Source organism: Pongo abelii, chromosome 7, assembly GCF_028885655.2.
Source record: "Pongo abelii isolate AG06213 chromosome 7, NHGRI_mPonAbe1-v2.0_pri, whole genome shotgun sequence".
Classification (NCBI taxonomy): Eukaryota; Metazoa; Chordata; class Mammalia; order Primates; family Hominidae; genus Pongo; species Pongo abelii.
The window spans coordinates 119,168,435-119,186,075 of record NC_071992.2 but is presented as its reverse complement, the minus strand read 5'-3'; the positions used below and the strand labels follow the sequence as shown (position 1 = coordinate 119,186,075).

The window sequence follows — 17,641 nt, the reverse complement described above, 5'->3', positions numbered from 1 at the left end:
AAAAGTAGAGCATAAATTTACTTTTCATTGGTCACTAAACAAGAGGAAAGGCTTCTTCCCCTCTCTACCAGGAAAGACAAAGGTTGATCACTGAAGACAAATTTAGACCCTTATCAGCCTGGAGAGGGCACCAGAGGAATCTACATTAACAAGCTTTACTAACTAGCCTTTATCTACTGTCTATCTGCCTTCCCATAATTTTTCACCCCTAGAAACTCAAAGTCCTTTTCCTTTGTCTTGTCACTTCTCTAAAAATTTACTACATAGTAAATGTAGATGCTACATACGCTGGAATTCCAAGCCACTTCTTTGAGATTTAGTAATTGCCTAGATATCTCCCATGTGTATGCAAAATATACACGTTAATGAGCTTCTGTTTGCTTTTCTCTTATTAATCTGTCTTTCATTACAGAATTAATCACAGCTAAGAACTAAGAGTGGAAAGAAAGTTATTTTTTCCTCCCCTGGGCCTGTCAACAGAGCTGTATGTCCTCCCAACAGATGCTATTAGTGCCTGCCCAGATCCACACACCTGACCCTGCACCCATCCCCAGGTGTGGTGGATGTTGGTAGCTAACAGCCCACCCCTGGCTTCTTCTCCTAAGGCTTGCCCTTGGCTGAAGGGAGCCCCCTTACCAGGAGAAGCCTTGCCAGTTATATTAATATCAGTGGCAGTCCATGCTAATGACCAACTAAAAATACCTGTTGGTGGGGAGACTGGGTACAACAGCCCAGCTCCTTTGCTTCTAAGCAATTTCTGTCCTTTCACTCCAAAGTGACCCATAGGATCAGGCTGAGGCTAGACTAATCCTGAAACCACATCTTTGCTCAGCTCCTTGTCCTGCCCCATCCTGCTTCTCTCCCTCCCTCCATCACACTCTCCTCCCAGGAATGCCCCTAGGAGTCACTTGCACAAAATCTCAATCTCAGGCTCTGTTTCTAGGGAACCAAAGCCAAGACAATATACATACCCTGCTTGTTGGAGATATTTCTTCTGCCCCTCCAGTCTCACTCTCCCCTTCTCTCTACCCTGCTCTGTGTCTCAGAGACTGACCTGAATGCACATGTCAACAAGCTCTCTTGCCCACTGGCTTCTAGTGGGGTTTGACCAATGGGAGGAACTAGCTTTAGAGGGGAAGGGTCTGCGGTGGCACACTGAGGTCAGGTTTTTATTTCCCTAGCTCTTTCCTTGCAGGTTGTCTTGGGTGGACCATGTCCTCTACATACTTCTCCAGGAAAATCTCTCAGCAAGAAAAGCCTGAGAGATTGTTCAATTGAGTCTCCCTGATGACTTCAGGGAGAGCTCAGGGAAGTGAGGAGAACGGAAGACAGATGGTCAGTTGTTGAGTAGAGAGTTGCAGATGCTGTATCAGTCAGGGTTCTCAGCTGTAAGCAACAGAAATTGATTGGAGAATTAAAGCTTTAAGTAAGGATTTATTAAAATAATCTGGGAGCTCACAGTGTTTCTGGGAAGGCTGGAGGTTGAGGCATGGAGGCTATCAAGGGACAACTTCCTAAATCTTTCCACCAACCCTAGACTCTGGAAACTGCCCTCAGCACTGCTGCCACACTTATATTCAAAACTTATTATTTTTCTGAGATAAAAGTTTAACTGGGTGTCTTCAATTTTATCTGGCAACCCTACTGGGGTTATGCAAAATGCTCATCAAGTACCCCAGAGTGGGGACATTGTTGTGAAAGTTGCACTGTACTAAACCCCGGGCTCTATTTGCATGTCTACTCCACACCACTCCTCTCGTGCTGGGGAGATGGGAGAATTACCCTTATTTTACAGAAGAAGAAATTGAAGTTTAACCCAGGTTCTGTATGTTTCCAAAGCTTGTGGTATTAGCAAAAACTCCCAAGTAGGCAGTTCTCAAATTTTAATGCATGAAACTACATGCAGCTCACCTGGGGTGTCTGTTAAAATGCAGATCTCTACATTCATTCCCCCAGAACTTCTGATTCAGTAGGGGCCCAGGAATATGCATCTTAACACGTTCCCTGTATCCCACCCCCAGGGATTCTAAGGCAGGGGATTCTAAAGACTGCAGAGGCTCATCTATATTATAGATATATATAGATCTATCTATCTATCTATCTATCCATCCATCTATCTATCTATCATCTATCTATCAATCAATCTATCTATCTATCTATCTATCTATCTATCTATCATCTATCTATCTGACATAGAGATCAACACTCATGTTAGTTTTGAGGGTCACAAAGTACTCATCTATGTTTTTTCCATAGTGAAGTCTGTACCAGTAAATTAAGAGACATTTGTGTGCCCCTAGAGTATGTCTTGTTTGACACCCTTCACAAAATTTTCATTCCATGCAGGAGACAAGTCAAATCACTGAACTTTGCCAAAAGATAGGAAATAGCTGTGTCCACAGCTTGCTGATAAATTGCAACCCCAGGGATTCCTTGCCAAAGCTTCTTGCTATTTTGGAAATGGAGCTGGGCAGGAGGAAAGAGTACAGAAATTAAAAATGGTAGCTGAAAGCCATGTGGAGAGTAGGTCAAGGGGTAATTTCTACTTAGCTTGAGCACCTGGCTTTCCTTGGTGAAGGTGGTCACAGAGAGTTGGTCCAAAATCATCAGAAACAACCTGCAAGTCATTCTCCTCAATGACAGAAAACCAAAGTATAAGACATTGGCAATCAATATGGAAAGAATCTTCTAAAGTCACAGCCAGTGAAACTCTGGTTCATCAAACACTGTCTGGGCTCTCAGGTCCTGAACACATGGCAGACAATAATTTTGTCTAAACTGAGGTATAAGTAAAACAAGCTGTGATTGCTCAGCCACTTACTAAGAATTTGTTTCATCTTTAAAATGAACTAGAATGGGACACTGTCATTTCTTCAATCTGATGAGAAATTGTTGGCCACATACTACATATAATACTATAATATGTGACCTTTTGCATGGCTATTACAAACACATTCTTAGAAAATATTGAGCAACCCTTAAATTTGTGGTCATTTTTTTCTGGACAATGGTGCTAAGACACTTCAATGGGTAAAGAATAGTTTTTCAACACATGTGCTATGACAACTGAATATCTACATGCAAAATAATGAAGTGCACCCCCTACCTCACACCATATACAAAAACTAAGTCAAAAGGATCAAAGATCTAAATGTAAGGGCTAAAATCACAAAACACTGAAAGGAAAATATAGGTGTAAGTCTTTGTGACCTTGGATTATCCACTTGTTTCTTAGAAATGACCCCAAAAGCACAAGCAACAACAATGAAAAATAGATATAATGAGCATTATCAAAACTGAAAACTTTTATGATTCAAAGGACACCATGAAGGAAGTGAAAAGACAATCCACAGAATAGGAGAAAAAGTTTACAAATTATATATTTGGTAAGGAACTAACTTTCAAAGAACTCCTACAACTCAGTAATAAAAAAGATAAATAATCCAAATAAAACATCAGCAAAGGACCCGAGTAGACATTTCTTTATAGAAGATATGCAAATGGCCAATAAACACATGAAAAGATACTCAACATCATTAGCTATCAAAGAAATGCATATCAAAAACTACAAGGAGACACCACTTCACACCCACTAGGATGGGGCTATAATAAAAAAAGATAGAGAATAAGTGTTCTCAGAAATGTAGAGAATTTGGAAATCTCATACACTGCTGGTGGGAAGACAAAATGGTACAGCTGCTTTCAGTCTGCAATTCTGTAAAAGGTTGAACACAGTGGTACCATAAATAACACAGAAATTCCTCTAGGTTATACACCCAAGAGAAACGAAAGCCTATATCCACACAAAAACTTGTTCATGAATGTTCTTAGCAATCTTATTTATAATAGCCAAAAAGTAGAAACAACCCAAATATCCATCAATTGATGGGTAAATAAAATATAGTATGTATATACAATGGAATATTATTTGGCAGTTTGACAAAAAATGAAGTACTGATATATACTACGACATTGATGAACCTTGAAAACATTATGCTATGTGAAAGAAGCCAGTTATAGAAGGCCACATATTATATAATTCCATTTATATGAAATGTTCAGAAATAGGCAATTCTATAGATAGAAAAGTAGTGGTTGTGTAGGGCTGGGGGTTTGGGAGGAAATGAGAGTGACTGTTAATAGGTTCAGGGTTTCTTTTTGATGCAATGAAAATGTTCTAAAATTGATTGTTGGGGTGGTTGCACAACCCCAAGAATTTAAAACATCATTTAACTGTATGCTTTAAATGGGGCAATTGCATGGTATGTGAATTATACCTCAACAAAGCTGTCATTTTTCAAATGGTGAGCAATACATTTTGGAATGTTTATTGACTAAAGAAAATATAGAAGCACATTTGGATTTGGACAGCAGTGATCAAGGAGAGAAACTGACTAATGGACTGGTATAGTAGACAATGTTGCACTAGCAACAGCCCCCAAAGAACATGGGTCCTGACTAGGAAGATATTGGAAGACCACTGTTCCCTGTGATGAACCACCAGCCTGTAACATCTGCCATTGGCCATAGGGTTTGGTAGGGGAAATGGCTTCCCCATGGTACCCAGCAGCATTCGAGGCAGGAGCCTGCTGACACCGACAACTGGAACTGACAGGACAGGAGGCAGAAGCAAGGAGAGTCCTGTTTGTCTTTGGCGAAATGGGCCTGAATTCTTCTCTTCCCAAAAAGATGCCCAGGGACAGACAAGCTAATGAACTGGAAGGCAGCCAAAAGGAAAAGTGAAAATCTCACTTGCCTTCTCTCTAGGACTACCCTTTGGACCTGCCAGTCTTCTCTGAGGGTGTACTTACTTTCCTCTCTCCCTTTGCTCCTCTCAGAGGTGCCTCCCTTCCTTGAAACTTCTTCACCTTTGCTTCAAGAGCACCACAGAGCAGATTCTTCAAGGCAGGTACTGCCGTATCTTTGTGTTAATTACCGTGGGGTGTCCCAACTCGGTTATGAAATTCAGCTCTCTCTCCCACCAAACGTGTTTATATCTTACTATTCTAAGGTATGCAGTATTGCTAGGATTGTAACAATACTCTATATTTTACCAGAGCCTTCCTCCCAAATTGCTCAAAACACTTCTCTTATGCTCTTCTCTTTCCTCTTTGTGTCTCCTTGAATCATTCTCTGACACTTTTAAAATGTGTACCTCCTGTATTAGTCTGCTCAGGCTGCCATAACAAAGTACCACAGACTGATGGCTTAACCAAGAGATATTTATTTTCTCATAGTCCTGTAGGCTGGAAGTCCAAGATCAAGGTGTCAACAGGTTGGTTTCTCCTGAGACCTCTCTCTTTGGCTTGTAGATAGATGTCTTCTCCCTCTATCTTCACATGGTCTTCCCTCTGAGTGTGTCTGTGTCCTAATCTCTTCTTATGACACCAGTCATATTGGATTTGTGCCTACCCAAATAACCTCATCTTACCTTAATTACTTCTTTAAAGGCCCTATCTTCAATTATAATCACATTCTGAGGCACTGGGGAAAGGCCTTCAAGCCATGAATTTTAGGGGTACACAGCTCAGCCCATATTACCTTGCATTTCTTTTTATAAAATAACATTTATGATCTTCTCACATAAGAAATAGGTGTTTCATGTAGAAAACTGTACTATATTGGTAAGAAAAAAAGTAAACAAAATTACTCATAATCTTATCTACCAGGAATAACTATTATTGATATTTTGCCTGCTGTGTCCCAAAACTTCATTCGGTGCATTGACATGCATAGATTCTAAAAATTAAGACTATACAATAATACGATTCCATTTTCCACCTTTATCGGCCTACATTTCTCCTGTTTCATTCTTCCTTCATCTGCTTCTTCCTCATCATAGATGATTTATTCTTTCCTTTGTCACTTGTCTTTCAATCAGCTAATTATTTGAAAACTATTTATTTGGTACCTACTATGTGCCAGGCACTATGCTGGGTGCTGGGTTTACATCTGAGGCTTCTAGTTTAGCAGTAGGTTGCAGTCTCTCAGCTAAATCCTATCTCCAACCACCTTCCTTTCCTTGCTGCTTCTCCCTGTCTCTGCCTAGTTCCTCAATTCTACACCAGAGACAATACAGGGCATAGATGGGAAAAGACTGAATTCTCATTGGAGGGAGAAGAAAGAGAAGAATTTGAATGGGCATTAACACAATTCTTCTTAAGAGAGGGAGAACAAGGCAAAGTGGAGAACATTTAGAAGGCAATACGTCTTATCCATTCACATGTCTAACTCCCCCTTCCTCTTCCATGTGACACAGTATAGATCTCACCTTCTTACTCAGGCTCAAATGGTCTCTCCAGGGAACTGTTTACCTGTACAATCCCAACAAGCAGCACCCTTACCATGGAATGCTCCCCTAGGGTGAGCAACAGTTGCCTGGGAACGAAGTCCCAGGGGTTGCATATGAGGGGTGGTCCTCAGAATCCTACTGCCCCTCTGGTGGCTGGTTTACTCAGGAGGAGTTGCTGACTTTCCTTGGCCAAGGCCCTGCCCATCATGGCCTCCTTTCTGCTTGAATACGGAGACCTACTTTGATCTTTGATTCTTACTTCACTTCCTTACATATCCAGACAATTTGCCCTGCTTGTAGCCTGACCTCTTTCCACAAAGTCAGCAGATCTAATCAGTCAGAGATTTTAAAACGCCCTGGAGGTGACTCCCTTAAACTGCTCCAAAGGTACCTAGTACGATAGGATGCTTGATGGCCTTCACTTTAGACTCTTTTTCTTAGTCACTGGAATTTTTCTTTAGGGAAAAAGTATGCTAATGAAATTTTCCTCCCTGCTATGGTCTGAATGTTGGTGTCCCCCCAAAATTCATATGTATATATCTAACCCCCAATGCAATAGTGTTAAGAGGCAGGACCTTTAGGAAGCAATTGCCATGACAGTTCTGTCTTCATGAACGAGATTGGTGCCCTTATAAAAGAGATTGAAGGGAGCTCATTGACCCTTCCACCATGTGAGAACACGGCAAGAGGTGCCATCTTTGAAGCAGAGAGCAAGCCTCCATCAGACACTAAATCTGTTGCTGCCTTGATCTTGGACTTCTCAGCCTCCAGAACTGTGAGAAATAATTTTCTGTTGCTTATAAATTACCCAGTATAGGTATTTCAGTCTAAGCCAGAACAGAGGAAGACATTCCCTGTTGTCTTTTACTCCTCGGTTAAATTATTTTTTGGGGTGATTAGCCTTTTAACAGCTGTTTTCCTGGTTGTTTTCGTTTGTTTTTTACTCCTTGACATTTTCTGACCTTAGTACAACTAGCCTTTTCATTAGGCTATTTTCACGTCAACTATAGTTGGCACTAAATTTTTCTCTGAGGTGGATATTAGAAATTAGATGATATTGCTTTGGGTGTATACCTAGTAATGGGATTGCTGGGTTGAATGGTATTTCTGTCTTTCAGTCTTTGAGGTTTTGCCACACTGTCTTCCAGAATGGCTGAACTAATTTACATTCCCACCAACAGTATATAAGTGTCCTTTTTCTCCACAACCTCTCCAGCATCTGTTGTTTTTTGACTCTTTAATAATAACCATTCTGACTGGTGTTAGATGGTATCTCATTGTATTATAAAGACACATGCCCGTGCATGTTCATTGCAGCACTATTCACAATAGTAAAGACATGGAATCAACTTAAATGCCCCTTGGTGATAGACTAGATAAAGAAAATGTTGTACATATACACCTACACCATGGAATACTATGCAGCCATAAAAAAGAACAAGATCTTGTCCTTTGCAGTAACATGGATGGAGCTGGAGGCCATTATTCTTAGCAAACTAACACAGGAACAGAAAAACAAATGCCACATGTTCTCACTGATAAGTGGAGCTTAATGATGAGAACACATGGACACATAGAGGGAAACCACACACTGGGGCCTATTGGAGGGTGGAGGGTGGGAGGAGGGAGAAGATCAGGAAAAATAACTAATGGGTACTATACTTAATACCTGGGTAATGAAATAATCTGTACAACAAACCCCCATGACACAAGCTTACCTATGTAACAAACTTAATACTTGTACCCCTGAACTTAAAAGTTAAAAAACAAAAAAAAAAAAGAAAGAAATTAGATGATATATTTTTATTAGGTGTAAGAAATATATTTTGGCCAATCAAAATTTGAATTCAATCAACTGAATTGTTTTAATTCTTGAAATTTTAAAATCGCTCAAAGCAATCAATCATCTAGTATCCCTTGGGTGCTTACCCTTTGCCTAGCACTGTGCTGTTACAGGGGGATATAAAACACTTGCTTATCTGAACCCTTTATGTGTCTGTAATTTAATTGGGAACTTATGGCTTATTTAATAATTACTGAAAAATAGAGCTATGCAAAATTTAAATAATATATCATTTCTTACCCATCAGAATGGCAAAAGTTAAAAAGTCTGATAATATTACATGTTGAAAGGATGTGTGTTAACACATTCTCTCATATGCTGCTGGTGGAAGTGCAAGTAAAACTGTCCATTTTGGAGGGCAATTGGCAGAGTCTATTCATGTTTAAAATGTGCACATCAAAATGACTCAGCAATTTCAGTCTTCAGTATCTGCTTTAGAAAACCTCTTAACCATTGCACAAAGGGGATTGTTGAAGATGTTCTTTATACCACTGTAATAATGAAAAATATAATCAATGTAGCCATTCATCAGTTGGATAATTACTAAATAAATTGTGGTTTATCTAGACTATGGAATTCTATAGAGCAATTTAAAGCTAATAAAGTAGATTTATATAGATAGAAATATAACATATAGTGATGAATGGAAAAGCAAGTAGAGCATAAATATGTACCAATGACAGCTTTCAGAGTCTCACTCTGTTGCCTAGGCTGGAGTGCAGTGGCACAATCTCGGCTCACTGCAACCTCCGTCTCCTGGGTTCAAGCAATTCTCCTGCCTCAGCATCCTGAGTAGCTGGAACTACAGATGTGCACAACCACGCCTGGCTATTTTTTTTTTATTTTTTATTTTTAATACAGACAGGATTTCACCAGGTTGCCCCGGCTGGTCTGAAACTCCTGACCTCAGGTAATCTGCCTGTCTCAACCTCCCAAAGTGCTGAGATTACAGGCGTGAGCCATAGCACCTGGCCAGCTTTTATGTTTATTATTTTTTTTTTACACTTAATTTTTTTATTGAAACAATTGAAACCCTTAACAGAAAATGTAGGAGATTGCATATTTTTTTTTGATAATTCAGTACAATTTTTTTTATTTTTTTTCTTTTATTATTATTATTATTATTATTATTATTATTATTATTATACTTTAGGTTTTATGGTACATGTGCGCAATGTGCAGGTAAGTTACATATGTATACATGTGCCATGCTGGTGCGCTGCACCCACCAACTCGTCATCTAGCATTAGGTATATCTCCCAATGCTATCCTTCCCCCCTCCCCCCACCCCACAACAGTCCCCGAAGTGTGATGTTCCCCTTCCTGTGTCCATGTGTTCTCATTGTTCAATTCCCACCTATGAGTGAGAATATGCAGTGTTTGGTTTTTTGTTCTTGCGATAGTTTACTGAGAATGATGATTTCCAATTTCATCCATGTCCCTACAAAGGACATGAACTCATCATTTTTTATGGCTGCATAGTATTCCATGGTGTATATGTGCCACATTTTCTTAATCCAGTCTATCATTGTTGGACATTTGGGTTGGTTCCAAGTCTTTGCTATTGTGAATAATGCGGCAATAAACATACGTGTGCATGTGTCTTTATAGCAGCATGATTTATAGTCCTTTGGGTATATACCCAGTAATGGGATGGCTGGGTCAAATGGAATTTCTAGTTCTAGATCCCTGAGGAATCGCCACACTGACTTCCACAAGGGTTGAACTAGTTTACAGTCCCACCAACAGTGTAAAAGTGTTCCTGTTTCTCCACATCCTCTCCAGCACCTGTTGTTTCCTGACTTTTTAATGATTGCCATTCTAACTGGTGTGAGATGGTATCTCATTGTGGTTTTGATTTGCATTTCTCTGATGGCCAGTGATGGTGAGCATTTTTTCATGTGTTTTTTGGCTGCATAAATGTCTTCTTTTGAGAAGTGTCTGTTCATGTCCTTCGCCCACTTTTCGATGGGGTTGTTTGTTTTTTTCTTGTAAATTTGTTGGAGTTCATTGTAGATTCTGGATATTAGCCCTTTGTCAGATGAGTAGGTTGCGAAAATGTTCTCCCATTTTGTAGGTTGCCTGTTCACTCTGATGGTAGTTTCCTTTGCTGTGCAGAAGCTCTTTAGTTTAATTAGATCCCATTTGTCAATTTTGGCTTTTGTTGCCATTGCTTTTGGTGTTTTAGACATGAAGTCCTTGCCCATGCCTATGTCCTGAATGGTAATGCCTAGGTTTTCTTCTAGGGTTTTTATGGTTTTAGGTCTAACGTTTAAGTCTTTAATCCATCTTGAATTGATTTTTGTATAAGGTGTAAGGAAGGGATCCAGTTTCAGCTTTCTACATATGGCTAGCCAGTTTTCCCAGCACCATTTATTAAATAGGGAATCCTTTCCCCATTTCTTGTTTTTGTCAGGTTTGTCAAAGATCAGATACTTGTAGATATGTGGCATTATTTCTGACGGCTCTGTTCTGTTCCATTGATCTATATCTCTGTTTTGGTACCAGTACCATGCTGTTTTGGTTACTGTAGCCTTGTAGTATAGTTTGAAGTCAGGTAGTGTGATGCCTCCAGCTTTGTTCTTTTGGCTTAGGATTGACTTGGCGATGCGGGCTCTTTTTTGGTTCCATATGAACTTTAAAGTAGTTTTTTCCAATTCTGTGAAGAAAGTCATTGGTAGCTTGATGGGGATGGCATTGAATCTGTAAATTACCTTGGGAAGGATGGCCATTTGCATGATATTGATTCTTCCTACCCATGAGCATGGAATGTTCTTCCATTTGTTTGTATCCTCTTTTATTTCCTTGAGCAGTGGTTTGTAGTTCTCCTTGAAGAGGTCTTTCACATCCCTTGTAAGTTGGATTCCTAGGTATTTTATTCTCTTTGAAGCAATTGTGAATGGGAGTTCACTCATGATTTGGCTCTCTGTTTGTCTGTTATTGATGTATAAGAATGCTTGTGATTTTTGCACATTGATTTTGTATCCTGAGACTTTGCTGAAGTTGCTTATCAGCTTAGGGAGATTTTGGGCTGAGACAATGGGGTTTTCTAGATATACTATCATGTCATCTGCAAACAGGGACAATTTGACTTCCTCTTTTCCTAATTGAATACCCTTTATTTCCTTCTCCTGCCTAATTGCCCTGGCCAGAACTTCCAACACTATGTTGAATAGAAGTGGTGAGAGAGGGCATCCCTGTCTTGTGCCAGTTTTCAAAGGGAATGCTTCCAGTTTTTGCCCATTCAGTATGATATTGGCTGTGGGTTTGTCATAAATAGCTCTTATTATTTTGAGATACGTCCCATCAATTCCTAATTTATTGAGAGTTTTTAGCATGAAGGGTTGTTGAATTTTGTCAAAGGCCTTTTCTGCATCTATTGAGATAATCATGTGGTTTTTGTCTTTGGTTCTGTTTATATGCTGGATTACATTTATTGATTTGCGTATATTGAACCAGCCTTGCATCCCAGGGATGAAGCCCACTTGATCATGGTGGATAAGCTTTTTGATGTGCTGCTGGATTCTGTTTGCCAGTATTTTATTGAGGATTTTTGCATCAATGTTCATCAAGGATATTGGTCTAAAATTCTCTTTTTTTGTTGTGTCTCTGCCAGGCTTTGGTATCAGGATGATGCTGGCCTCATAAAATGAGTTAGGGAGGATTCCCTCTTTTTCTATAGATTGGAATAGTTTCAGAAGGAATGGTACCAGCTCCTCCTTGTACCTCTGGTAGAATTCGGCTGTGAACCCATCTGGTCCTGGACTTTTTTTGGTTGGTAAGCTATTGATTATTGCCACAATTTCAGCTCCTGTTATTGGTCTATTCAGAGATTCAACTTCTTCCTGGTTTAGTCTTGGGAGGGTGTATGTGTTGAGGAATTTATCCATTTCTTCTAGATTTTCTAGTTTATTTGCATAGAGGTGTTTATAGTATTCTCTGATGGTAGTTTGTATTTCTGTGGGATTGGTGGTGATATCCCCTTTATCATTTTTTATTGCATCTATTTGATTCTTCTCTCTTTTTTTCTTTATTAATCTTGCTAGCGGTCTATCAATTTTGTTGATCCTTTCAAAAAACCAGCTCCTGGATTCATTTATTTTTTGAAGGGTTTTTTGTGTCTCTATTTCCTTCAGTTCTGCTCTGATTTTAGTTATTTCTTGCCTTCTGCTAGCTTTTGAATGTGTTTGCTCTTGCTTTTCTAGTTCTTTTAATTGTGATGTTAGGGTGTCAATTTTGGATCTTTCCTGCTTTCTCTTGTGGGCATTTAGTGCTATAAATTTCCCTCTACACACTGCTTTGAATGCATCCCAGAGATTCTGATATGTTGTGTCTTGGTTCTCGTTGGTTTCAAAGAACATCTTTATTTCTGCCTTCATTTCATTATGTACCCAGTAGTCATTCAGGAGCAGGTTGTTCAGTTTCCACGTAGTTGAGCAGTTTTGAGTGAGAATCTTAATCCTGAGTTCTAGCTTGATTGCACTGTGATCTGAGAGATAGTTTGTTACAATTTCTGTTCTTTTACATTTATTGAGGAGAGCTTTACTTCCAAGTATATGGTCAATTTTGGAATAGGTGTGGTGTGGTGCTGAAAAAAATGTATATTCTGTTGATTTGGGGTGGAGAGTTCTGTAGATGTCTATTAGGTCTACTTGGTGCAGAGCTGAGTTCAATTCCTGGGTATCCTTGTTAACTTTCTGTCTCGTTGATCTGTCTAATGTTGACAGTGGGGTGTTAAAGTCTCCCATTATTAATGTGTGGGAGTCTAAGTCTCTTTGTAGGTCACTCAGGACTTGCTTTATGAATCTGGGTGCTCCTGTATTGGGTGCATATATATTTAGGATAGTTAGCTCTTCTTGTTGAATTAATCCCTTTACCATTATGTAATGGCCTTCTTTGTCTCTTTTGATCTTTGTTGGTTTAAAGTCTGTTTTATCAGAGACTAGGATTGCAACCCCTGCCTTTTTTTGTTTTCCATTTGCTTGGTAGATCTTCCTCCATCCTTTTATTTTGAGCCTATGTGTGTCTCTGCACGTGAGATGGGTTTCCTGAATACAGCACACTGATGGGTCTTGAGTCTTTATCCAATTTGCCAGTCTGTGTCTTTTAATTGGAGCATTTAGTCCATTTACATTTAAAGTTAATATTGTTATGTGTGAATTTGATCCTGTCATTATGATGTTAGCTGGATATTTTGCTCATTAGTTGATGCAGTCTCTTCCTAGTCTCGATGGTCTTTACATTTCGGTATGATTTTGCAGTGGCTGGTACCGGTTGTGCCTTTCCATGTTTAGCGCTTCCTTCAGGAGCTCTTTTAGGGCAGGCCTGGTGGTGACAAAATCTCTCAGCATTTGCTTGTCTGTAAAGTATTTTATTTCTCCTTCACTTATGAAGCTTAGTTTGGCAGGATATGAAATTCTGGGTTGAAAATTCTTTTCTTTAAGAATGTTGAATATTGGCCCCCACTCTCTTCTGGCTTGTAGGGTTTCTGCCAAGAGATCCGCTGTTAGTCTGATGGGCTTCCCTTTGATGGTAACCTGACCTTTCTCTCTGGCTGCCCTTAACATTTTTTCCTTCATTTCAACTTTGGTGAATCTGACAATTATGTGTCTTGGAGTTGTTCTTCTCGAGGAGTATCTTTGTGGCGTTCTCTGTATTTCCTGAATCTGAATGTTGGCCTGCCTTGCTAGATTGGGGAAGTTCTCCTGGATAATATCCTGCAGAGTGTTTTCCAACTTGTTTCCATTCTCCCCGTCACTTTCAGGTACACCAATCAGACGTAGATTTGGTCTTTTCACATAGTCCCACATTTCTTGGAGGCTTTGCTCGTTTCTTTTTATTCTTTTTTCTCTAAACTTCCCTTCTCGCTTCATTTCATTCATTTCATCTTCCAGGGCTGATACCCTTTCTTCCATTTGATCGCATCGGCTCCTGAGGCTTCTGCATTCTTCACGTAGTTCTCGAGCCTTGGTTTTCAGCTCCATCAGCTCCTTTAAGCACTTCTCTGTATTGGTTATTCTAGTTATACATTCTTCTAAATTTTTTTCAAAGTTTTCAACTTCTTTGCCTTTGGTTTGAATATCCTCCCGTAGCTCGGAGTAATTTGATCGTCTGAAGCCTTCTTCTCTCAGCTCGTCAAAGTCATTCTCCGTCCAGCTTTGTTCCGTTGCTGGTGAGGAACTGCGTTCCTTTGGAGGAGGAGAGGTACTCTGGTTTTTAGAGTTTCCAGTTTTTCTGCTCTGTTTTTTCCCCATCTTTGTGGTTTTATCTACTTTTGGTCTTTGATGATGGTGATGTACAGATGGGTTTTTGGTGTGGATGTCCTTTCTGTTAGTTTTCCTTCTAACAGACAGAACCCTCAGCTGCAGGTCTGTTGGAGTACCTGGCCGGCCGTGTGAGGTGTCAGTCTGCCCCTGCTGGGGGGTGCCTCCCAGTTAGGCTGCTCGGGGGTCAGGGGTCAGGGACCCACTTGAGGAGGCAGTCAGCCCGTTCTCAGATCTCCAGCTGCATGCTGGGAGAACCACTGCTCTCCTCACAGCTGTCTGACAGGGACATTTAAGTCTGCAGAGGTTACTGCTGTCTTTTTGTTTGTCTGTGCCCTGCCCCCAGAGGTGGAGCCTACAGAGGCAGGCAGGCCTCCTTGAGCTGTGGTGGACTCCACCCAGTTCAAGCTTCCCAGCTGCTTTGTTTACCTAAGCGAGCCTGGGCAATGGCGGGCGCCCCTCCCCCAGCCTCGCTGCCGACTTGCTGTTTGATCTCAGACTGCTGTGCTAGCAATCAGCGAGACTCCGTGGGTGTAGGACCCTCTGAGCCAGGTGCGGGCTATACTCTCCTGGGGCACCGTTTCCTAAGCCCGTCGGAAAAGCACAGTATTCGGGTGGGAGTGGCCCGATTTTCCAGGTGCCGTCTGTCACCCCTGGAAGGGGAACTCCCTGACCCCTTGCGCTTCCCGAGTGAGGCAATGCCTCGCCCCTGCTTCGGCTGGCGCACGGTGCGCTCACCCACTGACCTGCGCCCACTGTCTGGCACTCCCTAGTGAGATGAACACGGTACCTCAGATGGAAATGCAGAAATCACCCGTCTTCTGCATCGCTCGCGCTGGGAGCTGTAGACTGGAGCTGTTCCTATTCGGCCATCTTGGCTCCTCCCTTGCTTTTATGTTTAAAAAACTATATTATATCTATGTTATGCTATTTTTGTACAGGGATACATACACACACATATACACACAGAAAACAAACTAGAGAGATGCCCAACAAACTGATAACAATGTTTGTCTTTGGGGAAAAGGCAGGGGACCAGGATCACGGGGTGATCAAAAGGGCATTATGTATAACATTTCTACCTTTTTTGATATATTACTTGTGAAATAAGAATGATTTTTAAGAAATAGAGCCATGTCGCATTTTGTCTTTTCTAATTAATAATAGCTTTAGGCTCACCCAGAATATTAGGCTATTTATTTTTTAGTTATTATATCACATTTAATCATCAAATATGCTATCAAAAATAGTAATCAAATATGACACATAAGAACAGAAACACCACATAGGAATCAATACATTGCAATGCCTATTTTACCAAAAAAAAGTCCTATTTTTTTAAATCGATGGATGGGATGCCCAACTTTCTGTAGGGCAGTCAGATGGTAATGTTCCTCAAGGCCCCCTAACAGTATATGTAGATGGAAAAAAATTATAGTTGTTCATAAGAACCTGTGGGATACTTAATGGCTCAAATCAGGCCTGGTTAGTCTTCACAGAACAGAGGATTCTTGAGCAATGTTTAAAAGGAAAGACTGGGCATCGCTGGGATGAAGGGTGATATAGTTTGGATACTTGTCTCCTCCAAATCTCATCTTGAAATGTAGTCCTGTGTTGGAGGTGGGGCTGGGTGGGTGGTATTTGGATCATGGGGCATATTCTTCATGAATGGCTTAGCACCATCCCTTTGATGATGAATGAGTTCATGCGACATCTGGCTGTTTAAAAGTGTGTGGCACTTCCCCCGCCACTCTTGTTCCCGCTCTTGCCCTGTGACACGCTGGCTGCCCGTCACCTTCCACCATGATTGTAAACTTCTAAGGCCTCACCAGAAGCAGATGACAGCACCATGCTTTCTGTAAAGCCTGCAGAACCATGAGCCAATTAAGCCTCTTTTCTTTATAAATTACCCAGCCTCAAGTATTTCTTTACAGCAACGTAAGAATGGCCTAATACAAAGGTTGAAAGAAGAAATGAAATGAAATATACATTTGTGGGTTCGTGCCAGCCTTATGCTCAGACCTAAGGATACAAAGATGGAAAGACTCGAAAAACATTTCATATCTAAGATCATGGAGCTGGAATTTTATTCCCAGCTCTACTTCATTGTCACAACAATGTTGTAGGTAGATGTTATGATCCCCACTCCCTGCCACCTCTTTTTTTTTAAGAAGAGGAAACTGAGGGTCAGGCAATTTAAAGTGCCTGAGGTCCTGCTGCTGGTGCCAGAGCCAGGCTTCCGCCCAGATCTGCCAGACTCTAAAACTTTTCCTTTCACGTGCATTTGTGTTAACTTACATTATTTAAAAAAAAAATCTACAATGAATCATATTTTCCCTTTTCAGAGCTAGGCAATAATTAGTGGGTGTATGGTGTCATCAAAATAAATGAAAGCCTTTTGTTTGTTGCTTTAAAGGTAACTCACAGTTCAAATGTCTTACTCCTCGAGGGTGAAGCATATCTTTAAAATCCAAGTAACTTGCCTTCAGAATTAAGCAGGTCACACTGAAGTGCAGCCAGTGAGAAAATGAGTGTATTTAATTAAACTACCTTGGTACATTTTCTTTTCCCCAGACCCATGAAATGTTCTCCTGCCAGGAGCTCAACCCTCTGGGTCACCCATTAAAGATTAGACACTGATTCCCTAATACTCAGAAGCCACCACGAGGCTCATTTTCTGCACTCAACAGCTCCCATGTCAGCCAGCTGGTGTTGGTCAATCTCTGCTCCAGGGAGGATTTCTCTGAGGTGGGAAATAATTCCAGGGAGGCTCACCAAGCCAGGGTGCTGCAGACCTTTGGTGATCCAATTAAGGGGGCTGAGAGAGGCTGCCAAACTAAGATGAGAAGGGATGGCAGCCTGTGGACTTCATTCTACAATGGGTAGCCAGTGCATTCTTTTAGAGCTAAAAATCTGGCCAGGTGTGGTGTCTCACACCTGTAATCCCAACAATTTGGGAGGTCAAGATAGGAGGATTGTTTGAGTCCAGGAGTTCAAGACCAGTGTGGGCAACATGGCAAAAACTCTTTTCTACAAAAAATTAAAAAATTAGCCAGGCATGGTGGTTTATGCCTGTAGTCCCAGCTATTTGGGAGGTGGGAGGATCACTTGAACCTGGGAGGTGGAGGTTGCAGTGAGCTGAGATTGCACCACTGCACTCCAGCCTGGGCAACAGAATGAGACCCTGTCTCAAAAAACAATAACAATAACAACAAAAACAAAAACTACAAATGTGATCATGGC

The 17,641-nt window shown here is 40.8% G+C and overlaps 2 protein-coding genes across 23 annotated transcripts in view; one reads left to right on the top strand and one right to left on the bottom strand.

The window, feature by feature from the left end:
• The window catches only part of BAALC (BAALC binder of MAP3K1 and KLF4), a 97,875-nt gene that overhangs the window by 22,690 nt on the left and 57,544 nt on the right, over window positions 1-17,641 (bottom strand). The window lies entirely within an intron of this gene.
• The window catches only part of LOC134761961 (uncharacterized), a 159,082-nt gene that overhangs the window by 89,635 nt on the left and 51,806 nt on the right, over window positions 1-17,641 (top strand). The gene's annotated exons all lie outside the window — the stretch shown is intronic.